Source organism: Mauremys reevesii, linkage group 17 (assembly GCF_016161935.1).
Source record: "Mauremys reevesii isolate NIE-2019 linkage group 17, ASM1616193v1, whole genome shotgun sequence".
Lineage (NCBI taxonomy): Eukaryota > Metazoa > Chordata > Testudines > Geoemydidae > Mauremys > Mauremys reevesii.
This window is the reverse complement of record NC_052639.1, coordinates 23,182,807-23,203,472: the sequence shown is the minus strand read 5'-3', so window position 1 is coordinate 23,203,472 and position 20,666 is coordinate 23,182,807. Positions and strand designations below refer to the sequence as shown.

Genomic DNA, 20,666 nt, shown 5'->3' with positions numbered 1-20,666 from the left:
CCCCAAGAGAGAGACAAGAATTCCTGCCTTGTACCAAAGCTGTATAAGGGGGTGGAACTGAACAAACATGGCTGCAGTCATGAGACATCCCCTAGCTACCACCTGAGCTGGAACACGGACTATACGAGGTGAAAAGATTGGGCCCAGACATAAAATAAGTCTAGTCTGCAAAAGAAGCTTATTGGAAGATCTCTGAGGGTGAGATTTGATCTGTATTGAGTTTCATACTGTATTAGGCTTGGGCTTGCATGTTTTTGTTTTATTTTGCTCTGTGAAAAATACAAGGTCCATAGAGAAGGAAAAGAAAATGCCCTAGAAAAGTCTGTGTGTGTGTGTGTGTGTGTGTGAGATGGGTGGGAGGGTGTCTAGAAACCACTTTCCTCTAGTTTCTTTTCTCTGATTTCCTGTAGAAAATCTGAAGCAGGGAGCAAAAGCCATTGCCTTCTCTGAGGCTTGAACTCAGGACCTTCAGATTATGAGACTGACACGCTGCCAACTGCGCTAAGAAGGCTTGGAAAAGTTTTAGGCTCAGTGTTTATAGGACCCTCCTACAGCAGTGACTGGGGCAGGGAAGGAGCCAGAGATGTGCTGGAAGAAGCAGGGAGCTCTGGTGACCAGAGACTTTTCATGGCAGCTTTCACAGCAGCAAAGAAATCAATTCAGGCTGCCAGTGAACAATCTACTGGAACTAATGGCAGCACAGGGGGGATGTTTCCAAGCTATGCACCTACTGCCACATTTTAGAACTTACTCTCCTTTTCCTAGTAGGGCACTTTCCATGCAAATTAAGCAAAGCAAGTTGGGGAAACTACACAGGTAATAAAAACCAGTGCTCTAAATAAGGCTTGAATTCATAATCCCAGCAGTAGCCCCCTCTGCGCTCACCAGTTGCACCACTGCAGGTGCCTCTTAGGCAAAGCTGGGAAGCAGGCAGTTATCAGTCTCTGTGATTCAGACCTTTGCCTGGTAATTGAAAGGTTGATGCATCAAACCTAACTCAAGATGCGGCTTTTCAGCCATGAGACTCCAGGACATTTTGACAGAAAGAAAATCTCCTCTGTTTTGGTTTAGCCCCATTTGACTCCTTCTGCTCGTCTTCTCCCCCTCCCTCCAGTCTCTTTCCTTCCCCATTGGGGCCATGCAGAGAGGAGCCCCAGTCAGTCTCTGTCACAGAGTCTGTATCCCATAAAGGGAGGGAGGGAGGGGTTGCTCCAAAACACTGATAATGGGGTGGGGGGGGCCATGGTTAGGGGGAGAAAGGATGGAGAATTAACAGTGGGGCCCAGAGAGATTCCCCCAGATTGGGGAGATCCCCTGCTGCCCCCCATCAGCCAGCTGTGGGAAGAACAACTTGGGATTGCTTGGGGAAGCCACCTTTAAAAACACAAGTGTAACATTCTAGTTACATTTTAATAACACCAAAGCCTCCTCAATCCCAGGGTCACGATCACTGGAATGATTTTGCCTTGATATTTTACCAGCCGCAGACACAAAGCGAGTCAAATTACAGTTTCCGGTCGGAGTCAGTGCACACACAAGAATCCGGAGGCTTTAATTCCTTAGGTTCTGCTGCCATTTCATTTCTGTCCTGTTCCAAGATTTATCATTGTGCAAAGCAACGTTAGGCCCTTGGGAGTGTCCCCTCAGTGCTGCCTGCCACCCTGGGCAATTTAAAAGGGCCCAGGGACCCCCGCCACCACCGCCAGCAGCACAAGGGGACTAAGTCTGTTTCTTGACCGCCCTCACTCCATTTGGCTCACCACTCCCGGGAGTTGCTGGCACGTCCCTGGTGTGGGGGAGGTCTCCACGCTGCCCCGCCCTGAGTGCCAACTCTGCCAGCTGTGGCAATGGGAGCTGCGGGGTGAAGTCTGCGGGCAGCCATGCACAGAGACACCCCTGGCCCTCCCGCTAGGGGCTGCTGCCAGAGGAGGGTGCAGGTTGCTTTTGGGAGATGCCTGAGGTAAATGCTGCACCCCTCACCCTCTCCTGCACCCCCAACCCCAACGCAGACCCCACACCTGCACCCAAACTCCCTCCAAGAGCTTGCCCCCTGCACACCCTCCTGCAGCACAACCCCTTGACTGAGCCCAGACCCTGCACCCAAACTCTCCCAGAGCCCAGCCCCTCCCTCCTCACCCAAACTCCCTCCCAGAGCCTTAGGCAGGTGTGTGTGGGGGGGCAGGACTTGGTCCCATTCTGGGCACCACCAAAAATTGTACAAACCTGCCGCCCCGTCCAGCCCAACCTTCTGCTGATGCACCTCAGCCCACACCCCTGCAGGGTTTGAAGCTTCCATTGCTTAAATTCCAGGACACTGAGGATTTCAGCTCCCTTTGCCCAGAGGGAACTTCACCCCACTCCCAGCCAGGTTCTTGTCCATGGGATCACTGTAGGGGGGCTGGGTCCCGCTGGGTCTTTTCTCTCTCTGTGACAGGCCAGGGTGCAATAACTGGGCATCTGAGCACCCAGGACCTTCTGTGGGGCTGCCATTCCCCTTCCCTTCTGTGGTCTCATCAGTCATTGACTCCAGCCTTTTTTCTATCCATCATCAGCACCATCCCAAGCAAACTGCACTCGCCTCAAAAAGACAGTGTCCCCTGGTGGGTGTAAATCACTGACCTCTCTCCTCTCTGAGCACTGACTGCCCCTGTGTTTCCTTGCCTCTCAGTCTGTGCAGATGGGACCTTTCCTCCAGTGCTGGAGGATTCGCCCTTCTCATCTACCCTTGTCCCAAGCAGCACAGCAGGTGGGAATCTTAAATGTACCAAGGTGACTTAGGAGCAGAAACCACCCCAGACCTTCCATGCATTGGCACTTGCCCCTCACTGAGCAGGATTGAAACTGGTGCAGGAGACTGCTGGGCCACATCCTCTGGGCATGAGCAAAGCAGCAGGGTGAAAAAATGAACTTGGAGATGCTGGGGATTGAACCCAGGGCCTCATACATGCAAAGCATGTGCTCTACTACTGAGCTACATCCCCAGATGGTTTAGGTGGGCTATGGGTTACACTCAGAGCCCTCCTGTTTCCACTGCATCCAGTGACCTATAAGCCTCATGAGAAGCCCATTCCCTCTCTGAGGGCCAATCCTGCTCTCCTGGAGGTTAATTGTTCATAGGGTCACTTAGCAGCAGGGCCAGATTCTATGTGTGGGGCAGAGAGAGTTTGTGCCCTGGACTCAGGGTGCAGAGATACCCTCAGCCCTCTCCCCTGCATTGGGTGGGGGGTGCTGCCACCCCGTGCTGCAAGGTCATGGTGGGGGACGCTGTGAGAAGCTCAACACCTACCCTGGCGGCAGAAGCGGGGGGGAGCTCCAGATGTTTCCACCTGCCTGTGAAGTCCAGCTTTCCCCAGCACATTCACTGTGGTGCAATTGGGTCACTGTTTCCATGGCTGAACAGCAAAGAATCATTCCCAGTTCCCTTCTATCGACAGCAGGATTAGCCTGTGTCAGTGGTTAATGAGGTGGATCTTGTGGTAGATTGTTATTCATTCCCCACCTTGACAATTCACACCGTCCCTTTCCTACTCAAATCCCCAGCACCTCGGTGATCCTGGTAGCAGGGTTGGGTCCTGAGATTTTCAGGGTCCTTTTTCCTCCACCTGGAGTGAACTCAGCTTTTCCCCCATCCCAGACAATCCATGAAATAACAACAGGGGCATAAAGAAAGAGGGGAGGGAACATCTCACAGCCAGGGCTGGATGTGCCCAGGGCCCCCTGCTTGTCCATTGTTTCCATGGAATTTGGCCCCCTGCTTTGCACAAGGGACAGAGAAAGATCTTGCTGTTCCTGTGTCTGTGCAAGGAAAATTGTGCTTCCCTAGGAAAGAGAGGCGGGAAATGGCCCCATGGTGGGACAATATCCTCAGGATTAAGACCTAAGGACTCAGGCTGAGACCTGATAGAACTGCACGCATCTGGGATTTAACAAATTGTCTTCCCTGGAGCAGGGCCAGATCCAGCGTTTTTGCCGCCCCAAGCAGAGGGGAAAAAAAAAATGCTGCAATCAGCAGCAAGTCCTTCCTCCAAGAGGGCCAAACTGCTGCTGAAGCCTCCCTTTCCTTTGGTCGCCCCAGGCACCTGCTTGCTGCTGTGGTGCCTGAAGTCAGCCCTGCCATGGAGACAGTGGGAAGATGGGGGCATCAGGAAAATACCATGGATTCGTTTACATTGCAAGTGAAGAATAACTGAAGCATTTCTGGTTTAAAGTCACTTTTCCCTGACTGGGAATTGAACCCAGGCCTTGGCAGTGAGAGTGCCAAATCCTAACCACTAGACCAGCAGGTAGCTGATGTTATTTTTTTTCTCTCTTATGCTACACTTTCTTAGGCTACTTTCTATCCACTTTCTGAAACTGCTCCATTGTCCATTCCCTGAGGGGCTGGGAGCAGAAAGTGCAGGAATCCCTGTACTCAGGGTCACAACCTGAGCCCAACCCAAGCCACTGAAACAAACTCAAATCATGCTTCCTCCAGCAGGATCACAGAGCCACACAAAAAAACCCCATGAGGAACAATCCTCCTCTGTCTTCATTTACCCCATCACAACCCTCTCAGCAGCCCGCTCTTGCAGGAAGGACACTGATTTGATAGGAGCTCTGGCATAGAGACCAAGGGAGGGGTGTTGCTCCCCCTGGGTGTGAGCTGATCACATTCTGATTCCATGTAACGGGGCTCTGAGCTTTGCCATCTTGTGAGTTCTGAGTGCTGAGACCCCTGGACCCTTCTGCTGGGAGCATGGTGATTGCACAACAGCTGCAAGCCCTTTTCCCGTCTCCTTGTCCTCCTCGGCTTCCCCAGATCTTCCCCACAAATGGTTCTATCAGGCGCTGGAGGGATCTAAGGACCTGCAGGTTTCCCTCACCTACCTCTTAAGGCAAACAGTGATTCCCTTCTCTGACACTCCTGGGTCAGGCTTCTTTTGAGTTTTTCCTCAGGGACCTGATTCCTGTGAAAATGTGTGTGTGGGGAACTGGCTTGTCTACCCTCTCTGGGAGCTGAGAAGCTTTTTCAGACTCTCCCCCACTAGATGAGTCCAACAGCACCTCCCACTGGTGGGAGAATCCTAAATGCCACCCTCCCCGCTGGTTACTCTGACCAGCTGATGGTGACAGCATGTTAAATCAACCCCAGCTCTCTGGGCTAGAGAGCAGCATCTAACCAGCCTTGTGACAGCTCCGGTTTGCTCGCTGGAGCCATAATGAACCAGGAAAGAAGGCAAATGTCAGACAGGGAACCTCAGCTCCGCAAATAAATGCCCTCAGGGCTCCTTCTACACTGCGACTGGGCACTTGACTGACTTCAAATCCAGCCAGCCCAGTTGGTAGAGCATGAGACTCTTAATCCTGCCAGCATGAGTTTAAGCCCCATATTGGGCAGCAGCAACAGCTCTTAGGTGTCACTCTTATGCTTATAGTCACAGCCCAAAATGAAATAAATTCTCTGTCCGCTCTACAATCTAAGGCAGATCAGGTTCCTTCCTCTCTGAGCTTCAGTAAAACATGAAGAGAGAACAAATAGAATTTCCTCCTTTTCCATTCTACCCCAGGCAAGAAGAGGGGATAATAACCATTTAACAGATGACTGCAGAGAGAAAAGTTTGGTCTTTATAAATAGGATGATGATCAATTGGTCTCCATGTCCACTGACGGTAGGACAAGAAGTAATGGGCTTAATCTGCAGCCAGGGAGATTTACGTTAGATGCTGGGAACAGCTTTCTAACTCTGAGGGTACGTCTACACTACGGGACTATTCCGAATTTGCATAAACCGGTTTTGTAAAACAGATTTTATAAAATCGAGTGCGCGCGGCCACACTAAACACATTAAATCGGTGTTGTGCGTCCATGGTCCGAGGCTAGCGTCGATTTCTGGAGCGTTGCACTGTGGGTAGCTATCCCGTAGCTATCCCATAGTTCCCGCAGCCTCCCCCGCCCCTTGGCATTTCCGGGTTGAGATCCCAGTGCCTGATGGGGCAAAAATCATTTTCGCGGGTGGTTCTGGGTACAGCCTCACCCCTCCCTCCCTCCCTCCCTCCCTGAAAGCGGCAGACAACCGTTTCGCGCCTTTTTTGCTTGGTGAACCGTGCAGACGCCATAGCACAGCAAGCATGGACCCTGCTCAGCTCCATACCGCAATCGTGAATGTTTTAAACACCTCGCGCACTCTCGTGCAGTATATGCTGAACCAGGACCTTCGAACCGAGGCGAGTAAGAGGCGGATACGGCAGCGGCGATGACAGTGATGAGGACGTAGACACAGAATTCTCTCAAACCGCGGGCCCCGGCGCTTTGGAGATCCTGATGGTAATGGGGCAGATTCTATCCATTGAACGCCGATTTTGGGCCCGGGAAACAAGCACTGACTGGTGGGACCGCATTGTGTTGCAGGTGTGGGACGATTCCCAGTGGCTGCGAAACTTTCGCATGCGTAAGGGCACTTTCATGGAACTTTGTGACTTGCTTGCCCCTGCCCTGAAACGCCATAATACCAAGATGAGAGCAGCCTCACAGTAGAGAAGAGTGGCGATAGCCCTGTGGAAGCTTGCAACGCCAGACAGCTACCGGTCAGTCGGGAATCAATTTGGAGTTGGAAAATCTACTGTGGGGGCTGCTGTGATGCAAGTAGCCAAAGCAATCACTAAGCTGCTGCTACGAAAGGTTGTGACTCTGGGAAACGTGCAGGCCATAGTGGATGGCTTTGCTGCAATGGGATTCCCTAACTGTGGGGGGGCGATAGATGGAACCCATATCCCTATCTTGGCACCGCAGCACCAGGGTACCCAGTACGTAAACCGGAAGGGTACTTTTCAATGGTGCTGCAAGCACTGGTGGATCACAAGGGACGTTTCACAAACATCCACGTGGGATGGCTAGGGAGGGTTCATGACGCTCGCGTATTCAGAAGCACTACTCTGTTTAAACGGCTGCAGCAAGGGAATTACTTCCCAGACCAGAAAATAACAGTTGGGGATGTTGAAATGCCTGTCGTTATCCTGGGGGACCCAGCCTACCCCTTGATGCCATGGCTCATGAAGCCATACACAGGCAGCCTGGACAGTGGTCAGGATCTGTTCAATTACAGGCTGAGCAAGTGCAGAATGGTGGTGGAATGTGCATTTGGCCGTTTAAAGGCTCGCTGGCGCACATTACTGACTCGCTCAGACCTCAGCCAAACCAATGTCCCCTATGTTATTGCTGCTTGCTGTATTCTCCACAATCTCTGTGAGTGTAAGGGGGGAGACCTTTATGGCGGGGTGGGAGGCTGAGGCAAATCACCTGGCCGCTGATTACGCGCAGCCAGACACCAGGGAGATTAGAAGAGCACACCAGGAAGCTGTGCGCATCAGAGAAGCTTTGAAAATGAGCTTCATCAATGGCCAGGGTACAGTGTGACTGCTGTGTTTGTTGATGAACACCCAACCCCCTTGATTGACTCAGTCCCTGTAAGCAACTCCCCCTCCCCTTCGAGTACAGCTTACTTATGCAAATAAAGTCACTCTCATTTAAAAAGCATGAATTCTTTATTAATTCATTATAAAAAGAGGGAGAGAAGTAAGGGTGTGCTTTGGGAGGAGGAAAGGAGGGATGGAGAAGGCCATTAAAAAAAAATTCAGAGTAACGACATCCTTCTGGTTGGGCTGTCCACGGGGGTGGAGTGGGCGGGTGCACGGAGCCTCCCCCCACGCGTTCTTACACGTCTGGGTGAGGAGGCTAAGGAACATGGTGAGGGGGGAGGGTGGTTATACAGGGGCTGCAGCGGCACTCTGTGATCCTGCAGCCGTTCCTGAAGCTCCACAAGACGCCGGAGCATGTCAGTTTGATCACGCAGCAGCCCCAGAGTTGCATCCCGCCACCGCGGATCTTCCTGCCGCAACCGCTGATTTTCCTGCCGGTCTTCCTGCCGCCACCTCTCATCTCGGTTGTCCCTCCTGTCCTCACGTTCACTGGCCTCTTTCCTGTAATTTGAAACCACGTCCTTCCACTCATTCAGATGAGCTCTTTCATTGCGTGTAACTTCCATAATATCCGAGAACATCTCATCTCGCGTCTTCTTTGTCCTCAGCCTTATCTGTGCTAGCCTTTGGGATGGAGGAGGGATGGTTGAAAATTTGCAGCTGCATGAGGGAGATAAATATTTAGAAAGATACATTTTACAGAACAATGGTTATACTGTTTCACAGTGAACATCACTATTCACCTAGCACATGTGATTTCCCTACAAGGTCGCATTTTTCATCTTAATAGTGACTGCTTGCAGCTCTGGGGTTACAGATCTCACAGACACATCAGGTCCAGGCATCAGAATTCAGCTTGCATGCGGCCATGGTAAGCCACTGTCTCAGTGATTTACCCTCCCCAACGCATGGCTAATACCACGCTAGCTCCTGCTAATCAACAACCTTCCCCTCCCCACCCACTGCTTGTCCGGTAGCTTGGGGAAGATCGCCTCGCTGGTGACCAAACAGAAAAGATCATTGGCATTTCACTCCTCCCCTCCCCCCGCTTCGCTACGTGCAGGAAAGTGTTTTTTTTAAGCTGCTGCATTCCACGAACCCAGTAGAGAAATGGCCACCCCCCTTACTTAAATTCCTGATTTTTAACCAGGTTATCCTGAACGATATCACTTTGCTGAGGATAACAGAACAAGATAAAGAGCGGATGCTTCTTGAATGCCAGCAGTCCCCGGGACCATACACTGCGATGCTTTGCCACGCAATGATCCCTGATTACTTGCTACATGCATGGCATGGTAAAGTGTCCTACCATGGTGGGCGGAACAAGGATGCCTTGCCCAGAAACCTTCTGCAAAGGCTTCTGGAGTACCTACAGGAGCGCTTCATCGAGATGTCCCTGGAGGATTTCCTCTCAATCCCCGGACATGTTAACAAACTTTTCTAAGTAACTATACTGTCTGCGAATGCATCCCAAGTCCTCAGGGCAAATCAATCATTAAAAAAGGCTTGCTTAAAAAACACTGTTTGCTATTTGCAAAGGTACACTCACCAGAGCTCCCTTCCATGGCGTCATTCTCTGGAATAGTGTTGCCTGATTTGGGGAGGGTTAGTAGGGACAGTGGAATTTATCCACTTAATTTAGGTTTATTTAATAATTAATTTTCTAATTAATTAAGAATGTTAGTAATAATTAATAGATATTAATAATATGGGTATGGCTCGCCAATATGTGTGATCAGAAGATAAAAGTTCGTCTTGAATCAGGCTTCACAGAATTTAATACCAAGGAGATTGGGGTATAACAGGAATTACACTGAGACAAAGTTTAGTCAAACAAGACCTTTTATTTAAAATCAATGAAACAAGAAGTAAATGTAAAATGTTAAAAGCAGTATGAGATTACAAAGTATCACAATTCTTTAAGAGATATGATATGATATTATACAGTTCTAAATGCACTCTGCAGCAAAGAGTACTAAAGTGAATTTCACACCTCTGCTAGAGGAAGTATAGTTATAAAGAAACTGGTTGTAAATTAAACCCTTCTTAGCATAGATGCTTAGAGGTGAAGTAGAAATTAAGAATTATTTCATACTCACAAAGAATTAATACTACGACTAGCATTGACAGCTTTCGTAGGAGAAGGAGGCTTCGAAGCAGGTTGAGACGACCAGGAAACAGAGAGATGTATCGCCTGCCCTAGTGGTGGATTATCACACCTTTTATAGGTAAAAATCCTTCCCTTTATGCCCAAATTTGTCTTTCCCCCATGGAAAGGTGAGGGTACCTGTTTTCATAGGCTGACCTTTGTGTACGTACTAATGACAACTATCTACGTATTTTGTGGTAGACTTGTTATATTTTGTGGGCAGAAATACCCTACTTTTGCACCTAACTAGGTGAAAGGTTAGCAGATATTCAGAAAGTCCCTAGACAATTTGCGTAGGTTTGTTTCCTAGTATCACTTTTCTGAGTAAGGGTCTTAAAGGTTGCTTTCAGCATCACAGAGGAAATAGGCCAGGATGTCTGGTTTAGAAGCTTCTAGGTATCTTGCATTTATAGCTATTGCAAATTCTATTAATCTATGCAGCCTACACACTTTTATCAAAAAGACATTTTATACAGACCAACAGATTAATCCTCAGGGCTACACGCCCCCCTTTGACGGGGTGGTTTACATAAAGAAACCCCGTCACCTAGGACTTAATATCTGTGGGGCCCTTTTTAGTTTCATACCTGGGCAAATTTTGGTATGTATCAGGAATGGGCACCATGTATATATATTCATCTTTATCCCCAGATGGTGCTCGTCTATGCATTTGTTTAGGGGATTGTCTGGGTGTCTGTCTAGGTCTCTGCCTAGTTTTTGGCTTGGGTTTGTTGCATTTATACAGCATATAACCTAACATAAGGAAATTAATCACAATCCCAATTCCTTGGATAATTATCCATACTTCTAATCCGAAATTTTCTCTGGAAGTTATTACAGGCTCATTCCCTTCATTCATTAATTGGGTAATAACTTGTTGGGCTTCATCCATATTGTTAGTAATTTGAATGAGGTGAGTCTCTTTACGAGTCATTAAGGATTTCAGTTGCAACCCTAATGGTGGAATATAAGCCAGAAAAGTAGGTGTACTTTGAATAGTTAAATTCTGGTAATCAGGGTTAGACTGAATAATGGTAATGTTCTCAAAAATAGGAATAGGGGAAATAACTTGATTTCCTATTACCGTGGGTTGCTTTGGGGTAAAACAGAAATTTGGCTCTGTGATAGGACACTCCAAGGGACCATACTGGTACCTCTTTTGATTGGTAACCACGCAAAATTGGTTCCCTCCAGCATAGGTCACCCTCTCCATCGGAGTCTTCCATGTGGTCAGCCTCACCAGGCATGACGATGATGAATTCTGTGCTTTCTCTCCCTGTAGTCCACACAAAACAGTGTCTGTTTCAAACACATTACACCTACAGATATACTGGGGTCCCTTTTCAGAACAACAGGCCATCTGTGGTACCTTCCAAGTCTGAGTTGGAGTGTGATAGACTACCAGGGGAGGTGCATTAACGCGTTCCCTGTAGATGTCATCTTCGAGGTGACCTATAGAATGGATAGCAGCCAATTGCCTGTACACATCTCTGTCTGGGTCAAACACTGGTAACGAGACCGTGAATGAGACATACAAAGACCGTGTCATCATACAATCTTTTGTAAGAGAACAACTGTCTCGGTTGGGGTGAGGTGTCACAGATCCTATCTCTCTCATAGCACTGACAAATGCTGGCATGCATCCAAACAAGTGGATCTTTCCTTTCCCAGCTTTTGAAAACATTTAGGACAATACCAACTCATTAGTTGTTCATCCTTAATTAAGTCAGGGACTTCTCCTAATTTTAAGGATCGTAATGCATCAGTAATTGTGCTTACAACATATTCCCATATACAGAACATATAATTTCTTTCCCCAAATCCCCTTAACCTGTTGAATCGGGTTGTTGACCAGTTCTGGATTAAGTATAATAGTCCGTTCCTTCTTTGTTGGTATGTTCTGTTGCTTGGGCTCAGACAACTGAGTGTGATCCGGTCGTCTGGTTTCCTGGGGTTGCAATAGTTCAGTTTCAGACTTAAGATTTTGGCATAGTCCTACCCTTAGAGCAACAATAAGGGTGTAATAAGTCAAAAATGTCAATGTCAATTTCATGGTTGCAAACTGCTGGGCTCCAGTTGTTGCGATTTCGTCTGATCACTTAAGTCCTGAGGAGGAAGTTGCTCCTGCGACCTGGACGATCGATACAGCTTTAACTGGTTAGCATGATAAATCTTGTCTCTATTATGCTTTCCTCCTGTTACTCTGATCTTATATACTGCTGAACTGAGTTTATCAATGATTTGGAAAGGTCCAATCCATCGATTACACAATCCATGTTCTGGTGACTTATATGACAATAACATTACTTGATCTCCTACCTCCCAAGTATTCTCTCTCTGGTTTTTGTCAAAGTAAGCCTTTGCCTTACGTCTGGATTTTCCCAATTTAGCAGCCACCTGCAAGTGAATGTGATTTAAATGTTTTTGCAGATTTTGCAGGTAGGTATCCATTTTTATTCCCTCTAATTGAGTGCCACTAGCTTGCCAAATTAAATGTTCTGGTAATCTCATTGTTCGGCCTATCATCACTTCAAAAGGTGTTTTATCAGTAGATGCAGCCGGTGTCGTCCTCAATGCCATTAAAATTAAAGGCATGAGGGTGTCCCAGTTACGTCCATTGGCATCAACCAGTTTCCTCAACATCACTTTTATAGTCCGATTGGTTCGTTCCACCATCCCAGATGACTGTGGTCTGTATGGGATGTGTAGTCTCTGGGACTCCCATCAATTTAAGACAATCCCTAAAGAACTGTCCTGTAAAATGTGATCCCTGGTCTGATTCTACCTTCAGGGATCCCCAGCGAGAGAAGACTTGTTCTACCAAAACCTTGGCAGTGGCTTTTGCAGTATTGGCTTTAAGAGGAAATGCCTCTATCCACTTTGAGAAAGGATCGATAATCACCAATAGATATTGGTTACCTCTTTGAGTCCTTGGCAAAGGACCTACAAAGTCAATCTGCAAAGCCATCCACGGACCTTCATACACCTGGGATCTTAGTGGCGCATTTCTTTTGGATGGAGTAGGATTAGCTTGGGCACATGCCAGACAATTTTCACAATATTGTTGCACATCCATCCTAAGAAGTGGCCACCACCCTACAGATGCAAGACGTTGGACAGTTTTGTCCACTCCCTGATGTCCTCCTGTAGGAGTGTCATGGACCATGTACATCATTTCCCTTCGTAGGTGAGCTGGAACTACCCACACAGGGAAAGGACCTCCTGTATACATGAGAACTCCATCTACGATTTGTAACTGCTGTTCATGTCGTTTGTACAAAGGGTCTATTGTTAGTGATCCCTCTTTGTCTATTTTGGAAAGCTCTAAAATTACTTTTATTATGTCCTTATCCAATTTTTGCATGTCTTTTAGATCTGGTATATTGGGTTGTACCAATTTAGTTGCAGCTACAGGACATTTAGGATTAGGGGTAATAACAGAATACTCCTGATCCTTACTTTCCCAAAATTCTCCTGATCGGGCTCCTTCACGGGCCAATTTATCAGCTTTCTCATTTTCTATAGCATAAGGGTCTAATTTCCAGTGAGCTTTTACTTTTTTTATTTTGATTGGCCGCTCTGAAACAGTAACTATTACTGTTAACCAATGGATGTATCTCATCAGTGATGCATACCTAATAGGTGTGCCATCAGAAGATGTAAAACCATTTGTTTCCCAATATGGTAGGAACTCTGTGAGAGAATTGCATACCCATGCAGAGTCTGAAAACAGACAGATATCTTGGTATGTGGTGGTGATGGAGAACTGCACACAGTACTCCAACACACAAGCCACTGCAGCTAATTCTGCATATTGAGCCGAATGTGGAGTGCATGAATATGCCTTTTCCCAAGGCTCTCCTTTCCCCTCAGGGGGAACTGCATAGATTCGAACCCAGTATAGGGTTTGCCTTGATGGTAATAACTAGAACCATCAACAAAGAATTTATACCTATTAATGGGATCTGTCTCCTGGATTAAAGGTTGAAAGAGCTTTTGTTTTTCCTCCCCCCTTAGATCCAATTGATCAAAGTTGGGACACTTGTGTGGCTCTCCCTGATATAATAGAGCTGTTGGTAACAAGGATGGTGTCCTAATAGGTTTGACTGCAATATCTTTTCCTTGCAGTAATAATGCCCAGTGAGCAAGGCGAGCATTTGAAACTTGCCCATCTTTTACCCTGTTGGACAGTAAAGACTTAATAGTCTTTTCTATATATGGATTTGCTTGTTCTGGGTAAGGATACTGTTTTTGGGCTGAAATTTCTCCTCCTTCCACAACAATAGTGACGGCCATGCATCCACAGTCATGTTTGTGTTTAGCAAAGGCATCTGCATGTTTGTACAGTAATGCCTGTAACTCAGGTTGGTCTGCATGTTTAGCCACTATTTTGTCCAAATCATACCCTTCAGGTTCAAAGTCCTCCACTGGAGATACCATGCCACACTCAGGTATGACTTCTGGAGAGTCATCCTTTTCCTGTTCTACTGAAAGACACAATAATTGGTTACACAAATCAAGAACACATCCCTGTTTGTATAAGAAATCAGTTCCCAATAAGGAATTATTTGGGTCTGCTAACTTCATTAATGCAAAAGTATGATTCTTTCTTAGGTGACCTATTTGTACTTCAAGGGGTGTAGAAAGTGTGGTAGTAACCTGATTACTTGCAAAGGTTGCAAGTGTCTTGGTACATCCTGATGATAGAGGAGAGGATCTAGGATCCTCGACATGGAGAATACTGATTGCTGCTCCAGTATCTATAATGAGATTCCTGTCTAGTCCCTCTATTACTGCAGATATTGTGGGTCTTCCACTTGTATCTCTGCCTAACGGGGTTATGACTACACTCGGGGTTGTTTGTAGTCATGCAGCATATGCTGTCAGATAATCAAGGGGTTCCTCCTCTATCTCCTCAGAGGCAGCCAATTCTGGAGGAGTGGCTGTCCACTGGGGAAAAGGGGATGGATCGACGGAGGCCACTGGACGGTTCAAGGTTGCTGAGCCTTGGCCTTCCATCATCATCAGCTCATTCACACGGGCATGAAGTTCTCGGATAGCCCGTCGTTGAGCCTCAAGCGTCTGTTGCACTGTTTTAAACATTTTCACAACTGAGTCCTCAGTTTTGTGCAAAGGCGGTGATTTGGGTCTCTGCAGACGTGAACTGTTCTGTGCAGCATCTGAAAAGAAAGGAACACGATCCCGGGCTCCTGCATAGGATCCAAACGCATAACCCTGTCGAGGGGCCTGGCCACTCGAAGGTCCAGGGTTATTACGTGGGTTAGGGTCATTTTGCCAACGTTGATACTTAGGGAATTTAGGAACTCCTCGTCCTAATCCTGGCTGAGGTTGAGGTCCCTCAATCCTCACCGTAGGATTAGTTTGTGGTTCCTGAAGTACTGCAACCGGGGCTCCACGCCGACCTAATTTAGAGCCTCCTGTGCATGTGCTTTAGCCAATAAGGCTAATGTTCTTTTAAAGAAATATCATCAGTGATATGCATATTAACCATTTCTCTTAACTGAGGAAGAGAATTATTAACTAACAGACTGATATATGGCAGTTCATCTGTTTCCTCTTTGATATGACTCCGCCAAGCTGCACTCAACCGCAAATGAAACTGATGTGGAGTTTCATTAGGTTTCTGCTTTAAGTTAGACAGAATTGCTACTCCAGCTTGCCCTGGGTGCTGATTATGTTCCAATAGGGCTACTGTCTCTTGAAAACTTTTCTCCCTACCCTAAACTTAAGTGGCAAAGTACTCCACAATGCTCGATTCACTGTGAGTTGTAAGATTTTAACCCAATCTTCCCTTGGTAAGCCAAACACTTTTGCTGTCTCCTGCACACGTTGTGCATGCATAGCAACTGAAGAATCCTCCATCATTCCTACTTGCTTAGCTACCAGGTCTAAGGTTTTAATATCTGTAACAACTGCTACAGGACAATCAGAATTGGAACCTGCAGTTCCTTCTTCTGGATCTGAATCTGAGCTTTCATCTGAGCTTTCATCTGAGCTTAAATCTACAATTTCTATTCCTTGCCTCCTTCTACCTGGATTCACATTTTCCTCATCTGAACCATCAAAACTTTCCACTGGAGAGAATCCTGGGTATCTAGGATAACTTTCCATGAAATATCTATGGCTTACATCCAAAGTGTCTCCACACTGACGCAGGACATCTCTTAGTCCACTAAAGTCTGGCGTGGTAGGGCGTTCTACTGATACACTAGGTGATACCAGCATATACCACGGGGGTGTAGAGGACCCACGAAATTCCTGGGGTCTAGGCAATGTTGATTGCCCAAATGCCAATAAATGTCCACCCAAAGGGACTGGATTTTCTACTCTATATGGTGCTAATGTAACATTGGGTGGAGGAGCAGGAATTCTATTCCCTGCTTGTTGTTGTAGCTCTCTTTGTAACTTAGAGATCACTACATCACATGCATTAGCTACCTGTGTTACCTGTGATACGGCCTCTTCTAACCCTTGAACAATGACCGATTGTAAAGGTATCGCTTCTTCACTCACAGAAGCTGTCTCTACAGAAGTAGAGATCTTTTCCTCTTTCTCTGCTTCTCTGTTTGTGTCACTAACTGCTTCACTGACTGTGACACTTGTCTCCGCCTCCTGAACTGTCACTTCAGAACTTCCGTCTCTTATCGGCAGACTGTCAGTTTTCTCTGCACTGCCAATTTCCTCTTCTGACTCTACAGATTCAACTTGCAAATTCGCTTCTAAAGGTACTGTGTTTGCTCGAGCTAAGGCCTGGTCTACACTAAGAATGGGGGTCGAACTAGGGTACGCAAATTCAGCTACGTGAATAGCGTAGCTGAATTCGAACTACCCTAGTTCGAACTACGTACCCGTCCAGACGCCGCGGAACCGAACTCCGCGGCTCCAAGGTCGACTCTGCTAACTCCAGCTGCCGAGGTGGAGTACCGGAGTTCGAACTAGCGCTTCCGGAGTTCGAACTATCGCGTCTAGATCAGACGCGATAGTTCGAACTCCGGAAAGTCGAACTCACCGCGTCGACCCGCGCGGTAAGTGTAGACTAGCCCTTAGTCTCTTGTTTTACTTCTAGTCACTGGTCCAATAAGATTTTCTACCTCTGTCGGGTCCACCATACCAATAGGAATGGGAATCAATTCTTCAACTTCCTCTGCTCTATTTTCTCCCTTTTCTAGTTCTTTAATCTTTTCCAACAGCCGACCACGGTCCACTCTATAGGCTACCAGCATCTGCTGAACTTCCCTGAGTAACTCCATCTTTTTATCCAATTTCTTTCCCAATGAACTACAAGCTACAAGCAAGCATTCAACAGCTATTCCCTTCACCACCTTAGCTCTTTTCTTTTTCTGCTCTGTTTCATCCTCAAATACATTACTCACAAAACCCCACGGGTTTCTCTGCTCAGAAATCATTTTACTATTTCTCAGCTGCTCCAAACCTCCACCATGTTCCTGAATATATTTCCTAGCAAAGTTTTCCAAGGCTAAACTGCTAGAAATTCCAACACACTCCACTCCTGTGCTATCTTCACTTTTAACACTCTTACTACGAAATAGAGAATTCATCTCTTTCTTTTCCTAGTATATTCACTAGAATCTAGTATATTCACTAGAATCAATCCTCTGTTGATTTACTTCTGATACACAAAAAGGCGTCCCTTTTACAGAAACAACAGGAATATAACCCCTTAACACCGGTTTAAACACTGTATCATAAAAGTCCCAAGTAAATAGAGGGAGTGGGGATACTCTCTTCTCTCTTCTCTCGATGGCTTATAGCAGATCGAGAGGTCTTTCCCCTCTGTCGGGACCTGCCAAATATCGGGGAATACTGAGGCAGACGGATCAGAGGTGCAGTCCGGAAGAGTTAATGGGACTAAGATAAGGTATCTTTGAACTATTCAAGTTCTGACTGATTGCGGCCTTTCTGGCGGCTATGAATACCTTGCTTTATTAACTCCCCGCCACCACTAGTGTGGGTCATCGGATCCAATGCTACTGCGAATTATTTTATTTGGTACCATTCATTAACTTCTTCAACATATAAAAACCCCTTTCTGTGCGCGCTTATCACTTTAAAACTTTATTACTTTAATATTCAGTTATCAATACAGTTAAAATCCTTTAGGCAAAAGTGAAAGTAAAAACCTTAAGATTGCTTAACCACAATACAAAACGGAAATACTGGGCGTGCTGCCAGCAGCAATAACCACAGGAAGTTGTCTCTGGTTTAAGAATAAGATTTTAGAATTTTACTGAAATTAACTATTTACTTACGGTTCAAAGAAAAAGTCTCTAAAGGGTCCAGAAATTCCTGTCACACACTCCTTAAATCTCCTCCTGGCTGGCTCGCCAGTCTGTTGCCTGATTTGGGGAGGGTTAGTAGGGACAGTGGAATTTATCCACTTAATTTAGGTTTATTTAATAATTAATTTTCTAATTAATTAAGAATGTTAGTAATAATTAATAGATATTAATAATATGGGTATGGCTCGCCAATATGTGTGATCAGAAGATAAAAGTTCGTCTTGAATCAGGCTTCACAGAATTTAATACCAAGGAGATTGGGGTATAACAGGAATTACACTGAGACAAAGTTTAGTCAAACAAGACCTTTTATTTAAAATCAATGAAACAAGAAGTAAATGTAAAATGTTAAAAGCAGTATGAGATTACAAAGTATCACAATTCTTTAAGAGATATGATATGATATTATACAGTTCTAAATGCACTCTGCAGCAAAGAGTACTAAAGTGAATTTCACACCTCTGCTAGAGGAAGTATAGTTATAAAGAAACTGGTTGTAAATTAAACCCTTCTTAGCATAGATGCTTAGAGGTGAAGTAGAAATTAAGAATTATTTCATACTCACAAAGAATTAATACTACGACTAGCATTGACAGCTTTCGTAGGAGAAGGAGGCTTCGAAGCAGGTTGAGACGACCAGGAAACAGAGAGATGTATCGCCTGCCCTAGTGGTGGATTATCACACCTTTTATAGGTAAAAATCCTTCCCTTTATGCCCAAATTTGTCTTTCCCCCATGGAAAGGTGAGGGTACCTGTTTTCATAGGCTGACCTTTGTGTACGTACTAATGACAACTATCTACGTATTTTGTGGTAGACTTGTTATATTTTGTGGGCAGAAATACCCTACTTTTGCACCTAACTAGGTGAAAGGTTAGCAGATATTCAGAAAGTCCCTAGACAATTTGCGTAGGTTTGTTTCCTAGTATCACTTTTCTGAGTAAGGGTCTTAAAGGTTGCTTTCAGCATCACAGAGGAAATAGGCCAGGATGTCTGGTTTAGAAGCTTCTAGGTATCTTGCATTTATAGCTATTGCAAATTCTATTAATCTATGCAGCCTACACACTTTTATCAAAAAGACATTTTATACAGACCAACAGATTAATCCTCAGGGCTACAATAGTTGCTTGTGAGGGCTGGGAGCAGGGTAATTCCGTCAGGGTGATAAAAAGCTCCTGGCTGCTGGGGGTCACGGAGTGCTGTGTGCTCTCTGCTAGGTCTTCCTCTTCTTCTTCCTCTTCATCTTCCCCGTCTGCATAATCCTCAGACATGGCAGAGATTACAACCCCCACCTCGGAATCCACGGTCAGGGGTGGGGTACTTGTGGCGCAGCCCCCTAAAATTGCATGCAGCTCAGCATAGAAGCGGCATGTTTTTCGACCTGCCCCGGACCTTCCGTTTGCTTCTTTGGTTTTCTGGTAGGCTTGTCTGAGCTCCTTAACTTTCACTCTGCACTGCACTGAGTCCCTGCTGTGGCCTTTATCCGTCATAGCCTTAGAAATTCTTTCAAATACTTTTTCATTTCGTCTTTTGGAACGCAGTTCTGTTAGCACTGAATCCTCTCCACATATAGCAATCAGATCCAGTACCTCCCGAGCGGTCCATGCTGGGGCTCTTTTTCGATTCTCAGGAGACTGCATTGTTAACTGTGCTGATGAGCTCTCCACGCTGGGGAAGCAGGAAATGAATTTCAAAAGTTCGCGGGGCTTTTCCTGTATACCTGGCCAGTGCATCCGAGTTGAGAATGCTGTCCAGAGCGGTCAGTGGTGCACTGTGGGATACCGCCCGGAGGCCAATACCGTCGATTGCGGCCACACTAACCCTATTCCGATATGTTAATACCGATATTAGCGCTACTCCTCTCGTCGGGCAGGAGTACAGAAACCGATTTAAAGAGCCATTAAAATCGATATAAGGTGCCTCCTAGTGTGGACGGTTGTGGCGTTAAATTGGTTTTACGCTCCTAAAACCGATTTAAACGCCTAGTGTAGACCAGGCCTCAGCCTCCTACTTCACCAATGTCAGACTCTGAGTGCAGTTAAGCTCTGGAATAGGCTCCCAACGGCGTCTGTGGTGTCTCTCCTCAGAGGTTTTTAAGAACAGGTTGAACAAACCTCTGTCGAGGAGACTCTGCATATACTTGGTCCCATAGACAACCTGCTCTGGCTCTATCTGCTACCTTCATCGTGTTTGGATGTAAAGGTGGGAAATGATGGGGAAATTGGCCCCTCTTTCCAGTTTAAATGTTGTAACTTCTACATCTAGACCGGGGTGGCCAACCTGAGCCAACGTAACTGCCAAACGTGCACCTTTGTATGCAACTGCTGAGTCAGTTGTGAACCTTGCTACCATTATCATTATCCCTTTGAAATGATGATGGTGATGGACACTTGGCTGTATATCCCAGCGTGCCCTGGACGTCTACAGGCTGCATTAGCCAATCCAACCATTCGGCACTTGCAGATGGGCACCTCTGTATTGTGCCTGAGTCTTGTACAGCTATGAATGGCTGGTAGATACCGACACTTTCCCGTCTTTTTAACCAGCACTAATACCCAGCCAGGCCAGGGCTGGGAAGAGAGAGAGAGCAGCAGGTTTCCCCTATTGTTTCCCACTCATTTTTTCTTGACTAGCTTCACCTCTGCACCAACTTGAAGTTTTTTTATGTGAGCCTGGCTAGCTCAGTTGGTAGAGCATCAGACTTTTAATCTGAGGGTCCAGGGTTCAAGTCCTTGGTCAGGTA

General features: G+C 46.3%; 4 non-coding genes across 4 annotated transcripts; 1 reads left to right on the top strand and 3 right to left on the bottom strand.

Moving 5' to 3' along the window:
* Positions 1-438: 438 nt before the first annotated feature.
* On the bottom strand, positions 439-511 carry TRNAM-CAU. Its single transcript has one exon. It is a non-coding gene; the product is annotated as a tRNA-Met (tRNA).
* A 2,398-nt stretch (positions 512-2,909) lies between these two features.
* Positions 2,910-2,981, bottom strand: TRNAA-UGC. Its single transcript has one exon. It is a non-coding gene; the product is annotated as a tRNA-Ala (tRNA).
* Positions 2,982-4,214: 1,233 nt separating this feature from the next.
* Positions 4,215-4,286, bottom strand: TRNAE-CUC. The gene has a single exon. It is a non-coding gene; the product is annotated as a tRNA-Glu (tRNA).
* A 16,307-nt stretch (positions 4,287-20,593) lies between these two features.
* On the top strand, positions 20,594-20,666 carry TRNAK-UUU. The gene has a single exon. It is a non-coding gene; the product is annotated as a tRNA-Lys (tRNA).